The sequence below is a fragment of the Cygnus olor genome, chromosome 14 (genome assembly GCF_009769625.2).
Source record: "Cygnus olor isolate bCygOlo1 chromosome 14, bCygOlo1.pri.v2, whole genome shotgun sequence".
Taxonomy (NCBI): domain Eukaryota; kingdom Metazoa; phylum Chordata; class Aves; order Anseriformes; family Anatidae; genus Cygnus; species Cygnus olor.
In genome coordinates, this window is record NC_049182.1 from 1,275,550 (window position 1) to 1,289,883 (window position 14,334).

General features: G+C 49.6%; 1 protein-coding gene across 4 annotated transcripts in view; it reads right to left on the reverse strand.

Annotated features, from left to right (window-relative positions):
• Positions 1-14,334, reverse strand: part of ARHGAP26 (Rho GTPase activating protein 26) — a 132,078-nt gene that overhangs the window by 80,235 nt on the left and 37,509 nt on the right. The gene's annotated exons all lie outside the window — the stretch shown is intronic.

Sequence of the window (14,334 nt, forward strand, 5' to 3'; positions counted from 1 at the left end):
TCTTTCTGTTCAGATATCTCCCACAGGTTTATTTTTAACCCTCGATGCCACGTGCCAGCCGGGGGGCGGCAGGCATTCACAGGCTCCATGACCCAGGGAGCGCCCCTGCAGCCACAAATCCTACCGATCGGCTCGAAACCAGGGTACAGGCGTAGACCGACCCCACCGTGCTAGATCCCCCCCTCCTGCGAGGTTTCCCAAGGAGCACCTTCCCTCTCCCCCTCCCAGGGGGCCCAGCTACTCAGCAGAAGGCAAAGTGGAGATTTGCAGGAGAAAAGCCCATCCTCCCACATCTGGAAACTGGGGGATGAACCAGCAGCAAACGCTGCCAGTCAGCAAGTGAGCTTTCCTCCAGGAACAGTGTTTGTACCAAGAAAATAAAAATAAGTGAAAAGAGGGAAGGAAATACACAGCAGGCTCCTCCGCCAGCAGCGCAGCCTCGCAGCCCTGGCCACGAAGTCAGCTTTCTCTAATAACGCTTCTCTCCAGCTCCGCTTCCACCCCCGAGGACCTGCTGAAGGAGCAGGCAGAGCTCAGCTAACTCCAGCTCACCGGAGGCTCGCAGAGCGCACGGCCCTCCCTGGGGACCCCGCTGGCACTTGGAGCCCTGCCCTGTGCCCAGGCTGACCGCAGCAGCCCACACCCACAGCTGCGCGCAGCAAAGGGCGGCTGGGACCCCACAGCTTCGTCTGCCGGCTGCAGCAGGTCACTGTCCCCAAGGCCCCGGCTGTCAGCATCCTGCTCTGCCCGGGGCTGTGGCCCCGGCCCAGCCACCTGCCCTTGCTGAGCGTGCACCAGCTCCTGTGCTTGGGACATCAAGTATTTTCCATTTTTCTGGGTCCACGCAGGTTTCAGCCCCTTGCTCTGGCACCTGACGCGCTTCCCAGCACGGCTTCGTCGTCCGCTGTCCTTCTCCCGACGGCTTCCTCTGCTGCCCAGGCCTCAAGCACGGTCACGCAGCTCTGAGTTACGGCACGCAGCGCATCAGCCGCAGAAGAAAATGTGTCTGCCTGCATATTTGTTCTTCCAATTTGGTTAAATGAAACCATAGAGATGTTATTAATCATCAGAGACCGTTCTTTAAAAAAAAGAGAGAGGACAGACAAGGAAACGCAATATGCTTATGCCATTAACTGCAAAGTATGCACACGGCATAAAGGAAATTTCACACAGAGGTCAGCTGTGCAACCATAAAACAAGAAGGTACCGTCGTCCTACACCCATCTTGCTAAGGACAAACCTTTTAGCCACTGCGGTAATGCGTTGACACCACACGACAACATCAAAGTTGTAACCAAGCCCCAATTCTGTAACGTCCTTTCCTTTTCCAAGACAATCATTATATTTTATAAAAAAACTTTTGCTGTACGAAAAAGCATTTGCTCGGAGGTGAAGGGCCGATGCACCGCATATCGCGTGTGGGAATACTTGGTTATAAAACTCACAGAACTGCGGCTAGTGACTAACTTGGAGACAAATCCCTACCCTGCGGCGCTTCGCTCGCTTTAAAAGTCATTCTCTTGCTAATTATTCCCATTTGATCATATCATCAGAGCCAAACTATCTTTACCAGGAAGTTTCAGAGGTGATGTTAATAGAAAAAATATTTATTAACCTAATACAGAATTTGCTTGAAGCCTTGAATTTAGTCTTCTAAATTCATATTGTAGATGGTCAAATATCTAAAACAAAATCGGATTGTATCTTTCTTAGTGGAAGCTACTGCTTGCTTAATTTCAGCAGTCATGGCTATTTGGAGGCTTAAACAAGGCCTCCCCCTGAGCCACCTTTCCGATGTAATTTTGAAAAATTCTGAGACTGACCTGTAAGTAAAGCAGAGGCTTTTAGGTTCTATGAACCTAATTCTCCAGTTTTTACAACCTGATCCTAAAAAAAGGCACATGTGAGCATGCAAAGAGCTAACAGCTAACAACTGACTGCCCGTAGGTTGTTTAGGGTGAAACTACATTGTGGGCAAAGAAAAGGAAAAAAAGAAGTAAATGGGGTTTGGAAGGGGAACGAAGAACAGGAGATGTTGAGTAATTTTATGTTTATTTCCTCATTTCAGATTTCACACTGGTTTGGCCATGATGTCTATTAACCTCCATGATAAATTAACTATGCTTTCATATGGCAATTGCATGTTTGCGCACATCCTTTCTATAAAACAACTCCATTCCATACACAAAATGGGTTTTTACCTAAAATTCAAACTGGCCCAACCAAAGCTGTAACACTTAAGAGGCTGCGCAGTGTTCGGGCACAGTTCTGCAAATCTGTCAGGTTCAAATATTGGAGCAAGATTCTGCCTAAATGGCTGAAAACCAGGTGAAAGAACTGTCTAGCTTCTCAGAGGCGGGAGGTAGATGAAATTTATAGAAATCCTTAACCAACAGTAATGTCAGCTGTCGTGTTTTGCAGTCACAGACAGAGGGATCTCCACTTGAGAAGGAAACCATCATTTCAGTTACCTAGACCGTGTCCTGGCCTGGAAGATGCCTCCTTACACTCCTTTTAGAATCACAGAATCATAGAATATCCTGAGTTGGAAGGGACCCATAAGGATCATCAAGTCCAACTCCTGGACTAGTACTGGCACCTACTCTTCAACCTAGACTTTGTATTTAGACTAAAACTTACTGTCAAAATTGGCCAGTCCGGCCAGATTTCCTTGGTCTCCCTGGAGGAGCTCAGTGTTTGCAAAGCCATGAGCAATAGAAGGAAATGCTGCAACGTTATGCAATTTCCTTGTGATTCATATTCAGAAATCCTCAAAACAACCATGAACGAGTTTTTCAACTTCGAGTTCAGAAGACGAAGAGGCCAAAAATGTATAAATAGAAATCATTATGTTCCCTCAGAATTGGTAGTCCAGCTGGCTTGCCAGCCACCCAAAGACAGGTTTTGAAGACACGGACAGGAGAACCGCAGACATTTTTGGAATCTTTTAATAAATGATCAGGGGAAATAGTTGGAAAAAACCAGCATACAGGCTGGAGTCCAGCTCGGATTTACTCAGACAAGACCTAGGTCAAAGTACGTGGTGTAGACATTAGGACGGCACAGGGTGGTGCCTGCAGTCCCCCAAGCCACGAAGCAGCCGCTGCACCAGGGGTTGCTCAGCCCCACAGTGGGAACCTGGTGCTGGAACTCCTGCCCACCCCTTTGTCCACCCGTTCAATGGCCCTGCAACAGAGTGCTCCGACGATCTGCTTGGAAGTCTTTCCTCCTAGCCTCTCACTTGGACGCTAATGAAGCACCTGATCACTTTCCCACAGGCCAGACCCTAAGGTCTTCATCCTCTTCAGAGCATAACGGAAACTGAAGTGCATCGAGCTCAGCCCTAGAGAATTTATTCCAAATCCCTCACAAAGAGCTGAAAGCCTGAGAAGCAGCAACCATTGAGGAAAAGGCTTATGAAAATGCCTGGACAAAAAAGCCTCTGGGATGTTGCACAGTGCTCAGGTGCTCTCAGGAAAAGACCAGAGAAGACCAACTCCAGCATTCCCTTAAAGCTGTGGTAGCACACAAAACCCTCCTCTGACGAACTATAGTGGAGACACTGTAAGTTACAAACTGGTTTTACATGGAGATCTTGGGTAACTCAAAATGATTTCAAGAGAGTAAAACCTCTGAGAATTATTTAACACATATTCAGCTTAGAAGATAAGGCATTACTTTGTTTTTACTGTTTTTGTTGCCAAATACTCCATTATTTCACAGCAACTCAAGAGAAAAAGAAAGTGATAAAATAGCATTTTCAAGCCTAATTTTAGTCTAATAAGGATGGCACATTTTCCCTGATTGCGAACAGCATGAGTTATCTACTCACGTCCTCAAACTGCTGTCGGATACAAGGAGTTTCACGGACTTCTGAGAAAGGCCAGTCTGTGGGGTTGTCCATTTCTTCTGGCCAGGCACGTTATTGCTCACTTTTACGCTCATGTGCCTAGGATAGCATTTCTGTCTCGTCTTCTCCATCTTACTGCTAAGACCAGCCTTCATGAAGACGGGCAGTCTACAGTCTACTATCCTATCTCCCACAGCGGGCTCAGGATTGCCCAGAGCTGGGTCAGAGCCCCCAGGCACCCGGGGCTCCCTTCATGAGACAGTTCGGGCACGCCCCGGGGGGGGGGAAGATTCCTCGTACCCGACTCCCGCAATAGCAGGTAATGGGGGAAAAGGAAGGAAGAGAGAGAGAAAAAAGAAGGATTAGCACAGGCCCATGCCACGCCAGGCAGGATCCTCCGCACCTGACACCCGAGCGAGCTTGGCACACTGCAGAGGAGCTGCTATGTTGGGACACAGCCCAGCAGCAGGATGCCAGCAGAGCACAGAGCAGGAAGGCTCATGTACAAAAAGGCATATTTCCTTGTTAAAAGCAGGACACCTGGCAACCTTGATGAAATCAGCCCTTGTTTCTGGCTCTGCCTTATCAACCCTGTTCTATTTTTGTCCGAGAGCCAGGTTTTCATACTACAAGCAGGATTTTCAGAGCTAGACTACGCTATGTTGTGGCTAGAAATAACCCTCCTTGCTCTCTGAGCCAGAACGATATAGATAGGAGTCAGATCTCTCCCAGCCCGCATCACTGCAAACCTCCCTGCAGGGGGAAGGGAGGGAAAAAATACGCCTTGCTTCCAAAGTGGAAGACTTGGCAGGGCAGCAGAAACCTGCTGCGAAATGCTGGTTTATGTCATTCAAACGAGGGCTGTTCATTTGGAAGAGGGTGGCCTAGGGTCCCTGGCAGCTCCTTCCTTCCTTCCTTCCTTCCCTCCCAACCTACTGTTCGACGCTGAACTAATGCGTTGCAGTCAGAGCTACCGCCCCACCGCGCTTCCCTTCTCCCTCCCCCTCCCTTCTCCCAGCACAAATCTCAGCTCAGAGCTCACACCGATGCCTGAGTTTGATTAAAAGCAAAAAAAACATCTATCAAAGTGAAGCATCTGGGGGCCTGAATCCTCTACGCGGGTCTTGCTCTTGTGCGCCTCCGCGCTGAACTAAGCGATGGTTCTAATTAAAAACAAGCCACGTTTTATTACAAGTGCAGGCATTCCCAAGAGCCTCCAAAGCCGAAGCCGACCGGGCTACCCGCCAGCCATCTGGACTGCTTAGCTCAGCTCGGTTATATAACCCGCCGTGTTTGTCACCTCAGGAAAAAATTACCTGGGTCAGCCAAGGAAAAAACTACCTGGGTCACACCGCCAGCCTTCCGTGTCTGCAGGTTAAAAGGAAATCGAGCAGCAGATAGTTTGGAAATTAAACAAAAAAAAAAAGAGGGGAGGGGAGGTGGAAGCAACAGGGCACAAAGCACGTTAGCTATACAGTAGCCTCTAGAACAATGTAACTAAAGGTCAACCGGTTTAGAAAAATACATTTTTGGAATAACTGAGGCGCTTAAAGCTTCACAGTGTTTTTAAGCAAGTCCAGTGGGGCAGATATATTCAGATCGCTCAAGTGACTGATTAAAAGTGAGAATTTCTGCTAGTTTAACAGCTTCCCGTAAGTTTTCTAGGATGCTTGAGCAACAACTTGCACATCCTCCTCCGCCAGCTCTCAGTGCTGGAGCCCAGCCAGCTTCTCGCTCTCCCTCTCTCCTGCGAGCACACCCGCCCTTCCTCCTCCCAACGTCTACCGATGAACCAGGAGTCTGAGCACATCCAAACCAGCCTAATTTTAAATGACAGTGTCATCTTTGTTTTCAAAATAACTGTAACACAGACATGCCTCGCATTCCTGCCCTGTGAAAAGAGGCTCTTCGCTGCCCAGTTGTTCCGAACAACGGCTGGTGGGTTGATGCCACGACTGTAGCATCTTTGTGGCGAGGCCACTTCTAACCCTGGGCTCACGCAGCCGCTGGTGCAGGAGGCTGGGCTGCCCGTGGGGCCGGGTATGCCCCAGCACTGACCATCACAGTGCTGCGGGGTCTGCCCGGGACAGCAAAGCCAGGACAGCATGGGAGAGGGGCCCGGAGTACAGAAATCAGATGATTAAACTGTTCCCAGTTTTGAAGGGCAGGCTTTCTTCTGAGGCTGCAGCTAGAAGAAGGAGAAAGCCTAGGTCACAGACCACGCCGGGACAGTAGCATGACAGTAGACCACTATTTAAAGAGGGCAAGGACCTTTAAAAGCAGGCAGTAAAGAAAGTGGTTAATTTTACACCTGACTGTATAATGAATCACCTATTTTAATTTTTAATTTAGTGTAGAAAAAAAAAAATACTCTAGTGGTCCATTAAAATTGGCAGAGAAGTTTGTTCTACTAACATGGAGCTATTCTCTGAACTTCTAGATGATTCTTGAATCCTCTGCTCAAACACTCCTAAACGGAGGTGACACAAGAGGAGAGGGAAAAGGAAGGAGAACATTTTCTCTTTAGCATTTCATTCCTACTGAGTGCTCTGTGCCTCCCCGCAGAGGCTGCCAGCAACTGGGCAGATGCAGCCTAAGGGTGGGCAGCTGGGTTCAATCAAAGCAGTGTAACAAAATCACTCGATGCCACCACCCAGCAACCACTTCTGAAGCTCTCTCCTCTGTCCAGGCCCAGTCTCATGAACAAGTTCACACACGTCAGCTGATCTGTCCTGTTCACACACACACACCACTTGTCGCCAGCACGCAGCGATTCAAGTCCGATTAGCCATCTTTCCCCAGGGACTCTGCAAACTCAAATTACCTCCCACCACCGTGCTCACCTCCTGGCCTGAACCAAAATAAAAGAGAAACACATTGTGCTGCAGCAGACTCTGTGGGTATCCCACACAAAACAAAGGTTTGTACAGGGTCCTGTGACCAGACCTTCGCTCACATCCCAGCCTTCACGTCCCATACCCACCGTGGGTATCAGCAGTGGCCAAAGCTTCCCCAGCAAAACCAACATCGTCAGCTGCTCCCAAAGGGAGACCAAAACCCAGCTCACGTCAAAGGACCAGCCATCCCACTCCCCAGGTAAAGCCAAACTTTTGTAGCCTATTTTGTGCAGTAAGACCGCAGTGAGAAGTGCCATGGTGAAGCTGGATACAGCAAAGAGTGCATTAACAAAATGATGAGGCATTCACTCACAGCAATGACAAACAGAAACAGGAGCTGCTGTTCTGCTCCTGGACTTCCCAACAACAGTGCTAGAAGAAGAAGAGGTCACAAACTTTCCAGAAGTGGGTGTGATAGCAGTTTTTGTTTTATAAACAAGTCTTTTATCTTTTTAAGATGATCTAGAATGTTTCTCTCGGTATTTTTCCTCTTTATGACCCAGTCAGCTTTTTAAGGAAAGGACAAAAAACTGACATCTTGAAGCAGCAGTGATTCTGACTCAGAAAGCTATCAAACACTGAAGCAGCATTTGTTGGAACCATACCTAAAAGCCTGAAGTCAAGCCTTAAGACCTCACTGGCTTAAGTGCTTTAGAAACAAAATAAAAGCTTATAATCCTAATGTAAAGTTATTACCCATAGGCTTAAAACAGGTTACAAAACAGGAGAGGGAGAACAAGGGAGCTGTGGTCAAAGTACACGTGATACAAAAACTAACATGGAACGTGATAAATTATCATTGAGCTTGAAAGCTCAGGCTGACTCCCTGAGGATCCTTTTCTGCCACCCTGTCCCCAAAAATGATAAAGGACAAAGGACAAGCAGACTTTTTCTTGGCCAAAATCCTTTGTCGTGGGACGCAGAGAAGCCAAGCAGGCACTCTGCTGGGCCAGGTTCCGCTGGCAGGCAGGGGACTCACCAGCATGCCCCCAGGCACCCGCTGGAGCTGCCCACACATTGCACACCTCCACCAAGACAAAGATGCTGCTGCCAGAGGCACTTCAGATGCTCCCAGGCAGCGCACAAGCACAGGCAGCCTTGGTTCAGGGAAAGTTCACTGGGTTGTCTGGGTCAGGGGGCAGGTTAGAGGCAAAGAGAAAAAGCAAACAATAGAAACTTATAGATTGGAAGAGGGCAGTGGGGAAAGATGTCCCATTCAGCAAAGACAGAGAGATGGAGAATCAGCAAGTGGAATGAGGCAGGTCACAGAAAATGGAACAGAAAGAAAGAATTTGCCATAAACAAACAAACCCGGAGAGGATGAAGGCCATGAAAAAGCTGCAAGATAAAACATATGCTAATAACCATCCTTCTCTGGAAGGCCTGCAGAAACACACATTTTTGTCAGACCAACATGAAAAAGACTGCAAGGAAAAAAGCTGAAAAGGTAAACATGGACCAAACCCTTGAGCATCAATGGAGTAAATGTGATGCTCGCTCCCAACATCTCACCCGCATACAAAGAGGCTCTCCCATGCAAAGAGAAAACAGCTGAAGACCATCACACCTGTAGTCAAAGATACTCTGGATAAAGATTCTTCTACCATCTTTAATCATTAACTTCCTTCATTAACTACTAAACTGAGGTGCAATTTATGCCCAGCACACTCGGAGAAAAACACCACTGATGTTTATCAACAACCAGAGTGATCAGTCCCCAAGTCCTGCCCGAGTCTGATGCAGCAGCAGTTGTAAATACTGCACCCTAGGTGGAAACCCTGGCCCCCACCTCAGTCACAGACGGTTTTTCAAACATTGCTGGAAACGGATACTAATGAGCACAGTACACAAACTGATAGAGACGAGGCAAGTGACCTCCAAGGAGTCGGAGATGAAATGAATTAAAATGATAGAGCAGATTTGCAGCTTCCAGTTAGTTATGATGGAATACGAGAAGGTTGGGAATTCATGCGGTTGGTAGGTATCCAGCCGTCCCTCCGTGGTGTCTTGGGGGTTGCAACTGAAGTCCTTAAAGTTAATTTATTTTTTGAATGAGCCAAAACGACAGGAATGCCGAGGTTGAAAGCACTGGATTGAGTTCAAAAGACATCATTTCCACTGGGAAATTAATCTCTCACCATTTTGCATAATTAGACAAGGAAAATGAAAAACAATTTCAGAAAGAATTCCCAGAAGCAATATCTGAGGTGGAGGCGGGAGAGGGTGCTGTGTATTGGGCAGGAATGCAAGGCTGGGCTTTGTTGTTACGCTGGGGTTTGCTATAAAAACACCACGTTACGTTTCCAGAGCAGAAATACTGAACAAGCCCCAGTGCCGCCGAGCAGCTGTCGGACAGGGAGCGTGGCCGAGGGACTGGGACCACAGAATCACAGAATCACCAGGGGCAGGGCCGCTGCAGACGCTTCTCCCAGAGCCGTGCCGGCGGGCACACCGGTCCACAAGAGATCCCGGTGGGGTTGAACACGGCTGCCCAGCAGCCTCGCTGCCCGTTACCGCTTATTTCCCTGCTGTTACTCCCACCAAACCAAATCAACCACCACCGTGGGCTGGCCCTGAGGAGGGCGCGGGCCCCGCCATGGCAGGCTGCCCGGCCCCCTGCCGCAGGCCCCCTGGCACAGCCTCGGCCCACAGGCAGCCCAGGCCTGGGCCCCCCAGGACACCCAGGGCCAGGAGATGGCAGCCATGGTCACCATGGCAACCCAAGCAGGCCTGCATGCGATGGAGGCGGCGGAGGGGAAGGACCCTCGGTGCTGGGGGGGGAGCAAGCAACAGCGGGCCATGCACATTTTGAAGGTCTGAGCTCACCGCGCTCTGCTCAGCGCAACCGAACGCTGCCTGCCCCCAAAACTATCAGCTGCTTCTCTCAGGTGAGCAGCAGAGGAACGGGAGATGAACAGAACAGAGCAACGGGAGAGGGAAGAGTTTTTTAATTTGGGGCTGTGCCAAGCTCTGGGGACAAAACCGGGAAGCGATTGATTTCCCTGCCCCATGCAGCGCGATCCGCCCTGCCCGAGTGCCGGGGCGCAGGACCAGGGCGGCCCGTTCTGGGCTCCCCCAGACCCGCAGCCCCCACCCACACGGGCTGCCCTTGCTCTGGTGGGGCACAAGTGCAATGAGCGGGCTGGTCTCAGCTTGCCATCTAGTGGAGGGCGCCCGCACGGCGTCCCCACACCCGCCCTGCTCCATTTTGTGCCGTCCCCACGCTTGCAGCACTGGAGGATGTTCGAAGAAAGGTGACACTGAATGCCCGAGCGCTGACCTGGGCAAGGTGCAACACCACCTGGCCACCAGGCTTCCTGGGGCACCGGGGGGGCCACAGCCACCAGGAAGTGGTCAGGAGCCCCATAGGGTGCCGCAGAAAGGGAAACGAGTCCTTTGTGACCCCCCTAACGTGTCTGCTCGCCCTGCACCGCCACTGACTGCAAGCCCGCAGCACCCAGCAGCATCAGACCCTGCCAAGGGAAGGCTCTGGGGGCTCATGTGGGATCACAGCTCAGACGTACCAATCTCACCTGCACCTTATTTCATTAGGCTAATAAGCTACAGGCACATCACAAACTCCAGGCGATGACCTACACCTACAGATGGGAGACAGGTTTCAGCTGAAGGTTAAAGTGCTTGGCCTGGGCTCAAACGGAGGAAGAGAAACTCAGGACAAGACAAATAACGTGTGGTGCTGAAGTGGTGACCAGGAGTGGGCACAGGGTGCTCCTTACCCAAGCAAAGGATTGGCACATCTACACGAAAGAGAGCTATTGGCAAAGGGCTCCCAGTGTCCACAGACCTTTGGCACCTAGGGAAGGCCTTAAGAGAGTTTTAGTGTCTCTGCAATATCTCAAATGTCATCTAAGAGGGCCTTTGTGGATCTTGCCCTCTGGGCTTTCATTAATTCAGCAGTAACCACTTCTGAACTTCCTGAGTTCCCAGCGCTGACAAACAGCATCGCAACTCCAGCCGGGCCCAGCCCCTGTTTGGGAACATGAATGTGGCGTCTCAGCACCCAGCAGAAAACACAGACACCACAGCTATTGCTCGACGTGTCCCCATGGCTCAGCAGAGGCATGCAGTTCGATGGCCCCGCAGCACGGTGTCCTCACACAAAGCAGCAGCCAGGACTGCACCTGGGTGAGCGGGGAACCGAGATGATTTCTGGACCCCAGAGCAGTGAGGTCCTGGAACAGCCTTCCAGAATGGGAGCAAAAACCTTACTTGCTTTCTGGAGGATGGAGACTCACGGCACAAGGACCAAGTCAAGTGAGTGCCAAGAGGAACAGGGCCCTTCCACTGCAACGGGTCCAACTTTGGGCAGGTCCCCAAACCAAACCCACCAGCCTCAGCAGTGCTGCCTTGCTATTGAGTTACCAGCCTTTAGCCTCCCAAAGCATGCAAGGGATTTGTACTTTGTGCCTGCCTTTGCAAACGTGCAGAATATATAACAGAACTGAAGCGAAGGTAAGGGGAGCAGAGAAGGAAAGGAGAAAGCCCTGTTTGCATGTCTCCACTGCAGAGTGCTCACCAACTCCCTGTGAGGGCACGAGACCTGAGCTGGAACCAGCTGCCAGTCCCCAGCTGATGGTGCCCTTGGCTTTACAGCACAAACAAAACCAACTCCTAGACGAAATGCTCGCTGCATTTTTATACGCTTGTATTGCTTCGAAGAACCAAAAGCAAAACAAAACAAATCAAGCAAAGGGCAGCACGATGCAAGCAGCAGAACAGCACTGCTCAGATCCCATCCGCATCTTATTTCCTCTGACAGGATCACAGGATGTTGCATTTGCCTTTTAACACTATCTTTTCCATCACCACACAAGGCTATGGACAACGTATTAATCCAGATCAAGAGGGATGTAATTTAACATGTTTCATACCCTCAATCCTCTGCTTACCCTTACATTGCTAGGCTGACTTTCCTGAAGAAATATTTTTGTGTCCCAAACACTTCCAAAACCAGTACACCACTTCTGCCCGCACGGTTGTGAGAACGATTTCTAAGATTACAAACCTGCTTGGAAGGTAATAGCAGGAACTGCTGACACCAGCATCAATTTTGGCTGGCATGCTCACTGCAGACTTGGCAAGCAAAGCCACGACCTTACTAAAATGCTTATCTTGTTCGGTTCTTTGACAGAAAGCAAACAGCCTAATTTGCGTCTCTGTTAATCCTACAGCCTACCACAGTCACCAGTATGAGCCAACACAGCTTTTATTCTTGACTCAGTCCCCAGTCAAGTTTCAGAATCACTCTGGCCTACACCATATTCATTCGCAAACTGCATCACCAAAGGAAAAAAAAAAACACATAGGAAACTCATCCTGAATATCTTAATGAAAATGAATGCAATCGCTCTGTTACGTAGTTAACATTTTCTCCTATTTCCAGCCTCTGCATCATAAAAGAAAACCCAAAGTCAACACAGGGTTTTCAGCCAAATTAATTGCAAATGGTAAGAGTTAACAGACTGATGATAGCTATCTGGAGACTGCTCTGACTGTAAGATATATAATAAATCTTTTCAAGTTGTGACAAATGTCTTGGCTAATGTAGCCCACATTCTATGTTTAGATTTTACTAAAATGTAATACAACATTTGGTTTTAGTTTTTTAATTATAATTAAGAAACAAACTCCACTGCACTTTAATCTCTCCACAGCCCGAATTTGCACATGGAATTACCGTCGCCACCATGCCAATCTTTCCCACACTCAATATTCAAATCAAAGGAAACCAGACATTCTTTCCAGTAGGGGTGTTTTTGGTTACAAAATTATAGTCAAAGCATAGAATGGATGCTTCTGGGAGTCCAAACATTAAATCCTTGTCTCTTGCTCAAGGAAATCTCTGCAGAGTAGGTAACATCCCACACCCTCACGTTGCAAGATAAGAACTCAAACAAAACAGACCAACAGCTCCACTTTTGAGAGATCGAAGAGGATAACTGAGGACAAGGAGCTACCTTGTCTGTCAACACACACCGTCTTCATCAGTAAAACGCCTCTTGCATCCATTTCCATACAGGCTTCATTCCCATGGCTCCCGCGCCACACCTGGAAGGCCGGGTTTAAGCGCCACTAGCACTGAAGTGCCATGAGGTATTGCATTAATGCGCAGCATTAATGAGTAGCAACACTGCTTGACGTGCTGGATGAGCAAGCTGCTCGAAGCTGATGGGCATGATAGGGAAGAATAGAAATGTGCAGGTGGCAGCATGAAGACCTCTGTTTTTTGAATGAGTTCATGTAATCAGATTCTGGAACAGGATCATCCAGGCAGTCCTGCATCTGTTACTCCATAGCCCCTTTCGCATGTATAGCGCTTTACAAATGCTCAAAATCTCTGGCTGCACTTCTGCAACCCTATCCTACCAGACTGGCTCTACTATTGTGCCAAACCCTGATAACATCAGCAGGTCAAAATGCAACTGGATGATTGTATTCGTGCAGCTCCAGCTGGAGGTGGCCAAGTTTCACATCCCTGCAACTACATTCTGCAGCGGAGGTGAGGCAGAGGGAAGTAGGCGAGCAGGCTAAAAGAGGACAAGGCTCGATGCCAGTTATGAGCAATTATGCACATTTTGTTAGTGAAAGAACAGAAAATATTATCCTGCCTCTGGGTGCCTGCCACCACAGACCTAAAGCAGGGGTTAATTTAGGAGGGCACAAGACAGTTTGCATGCTGGAGCTGGAGAGGCTGGTGTGCCTTACAGAGGAGTGCCTTCCCACTGCAGCTGCCACAGCACAGGGACGCTCGAGTTAATAGCCAAGGCGGAGGAGCAGGCTGGCTCTCCCAGGCAAGGCTGAATGACAGAAAAAGACAGCAGGGGTTGTCCTGGGCATGCACTGCATGTTCTGTCTCTTTTGCTTCTGTGCCTGTGTCTCCCACAATACCGGTTCTTGGAAGCGGTATGTCTGCAGGTGTACATGTGCAATTTTGTCCTAGAAATGTTGTTTCACTCAGGGGAGTGGCAGAGAGGCGTGATCACCATCAGCGTTAGGTCCAAGCTCCACAGCACATGCCCTGTTAGGAAGCGAGGTTTATTCAGCGGGAGAAGGGGTTTATCCAGCTTTGTGGGGACCCGACAGCAGCCGCCTTACGAGGAAGGCATCAGAAGGACAGAGACAGGCTCCCCGGGGCAGTGCGAGGTGGGAGGACAACAGACAGGAGGTGTAAACTGAAATTGCAGACGGGGTATCAGGAGGAACTCTCCTCCAGGGGGATGGTCAGGCAGCAGAGCTGGAGCCCCAGAGGGCTGTGCCAAAGATCTCCTTCCTCGGGAGTTTTCAGCTCCCCGCTGGATAATGCCCCAAGTAATCTGCTTACAGCAGGAGGCTGGACTAGACACCTCCCAAGGTCTCATCCCATTCGAATAACTCAATGAGTCCCCGATTCCAAGCTAAGGCCTGACCGTAATCCACACTGAAATGCACCACCGGAGACACACGGCAGCACCGTCAGACACACAGCCGATGTCTGAATCGCTGCGGGTGTTTCAAAAGCAAGCCTGGCACGTGCCTGCCACCACTCACCAGTCAGCCCGTGTGTGTCCACGTGGGTTTAACGAACAC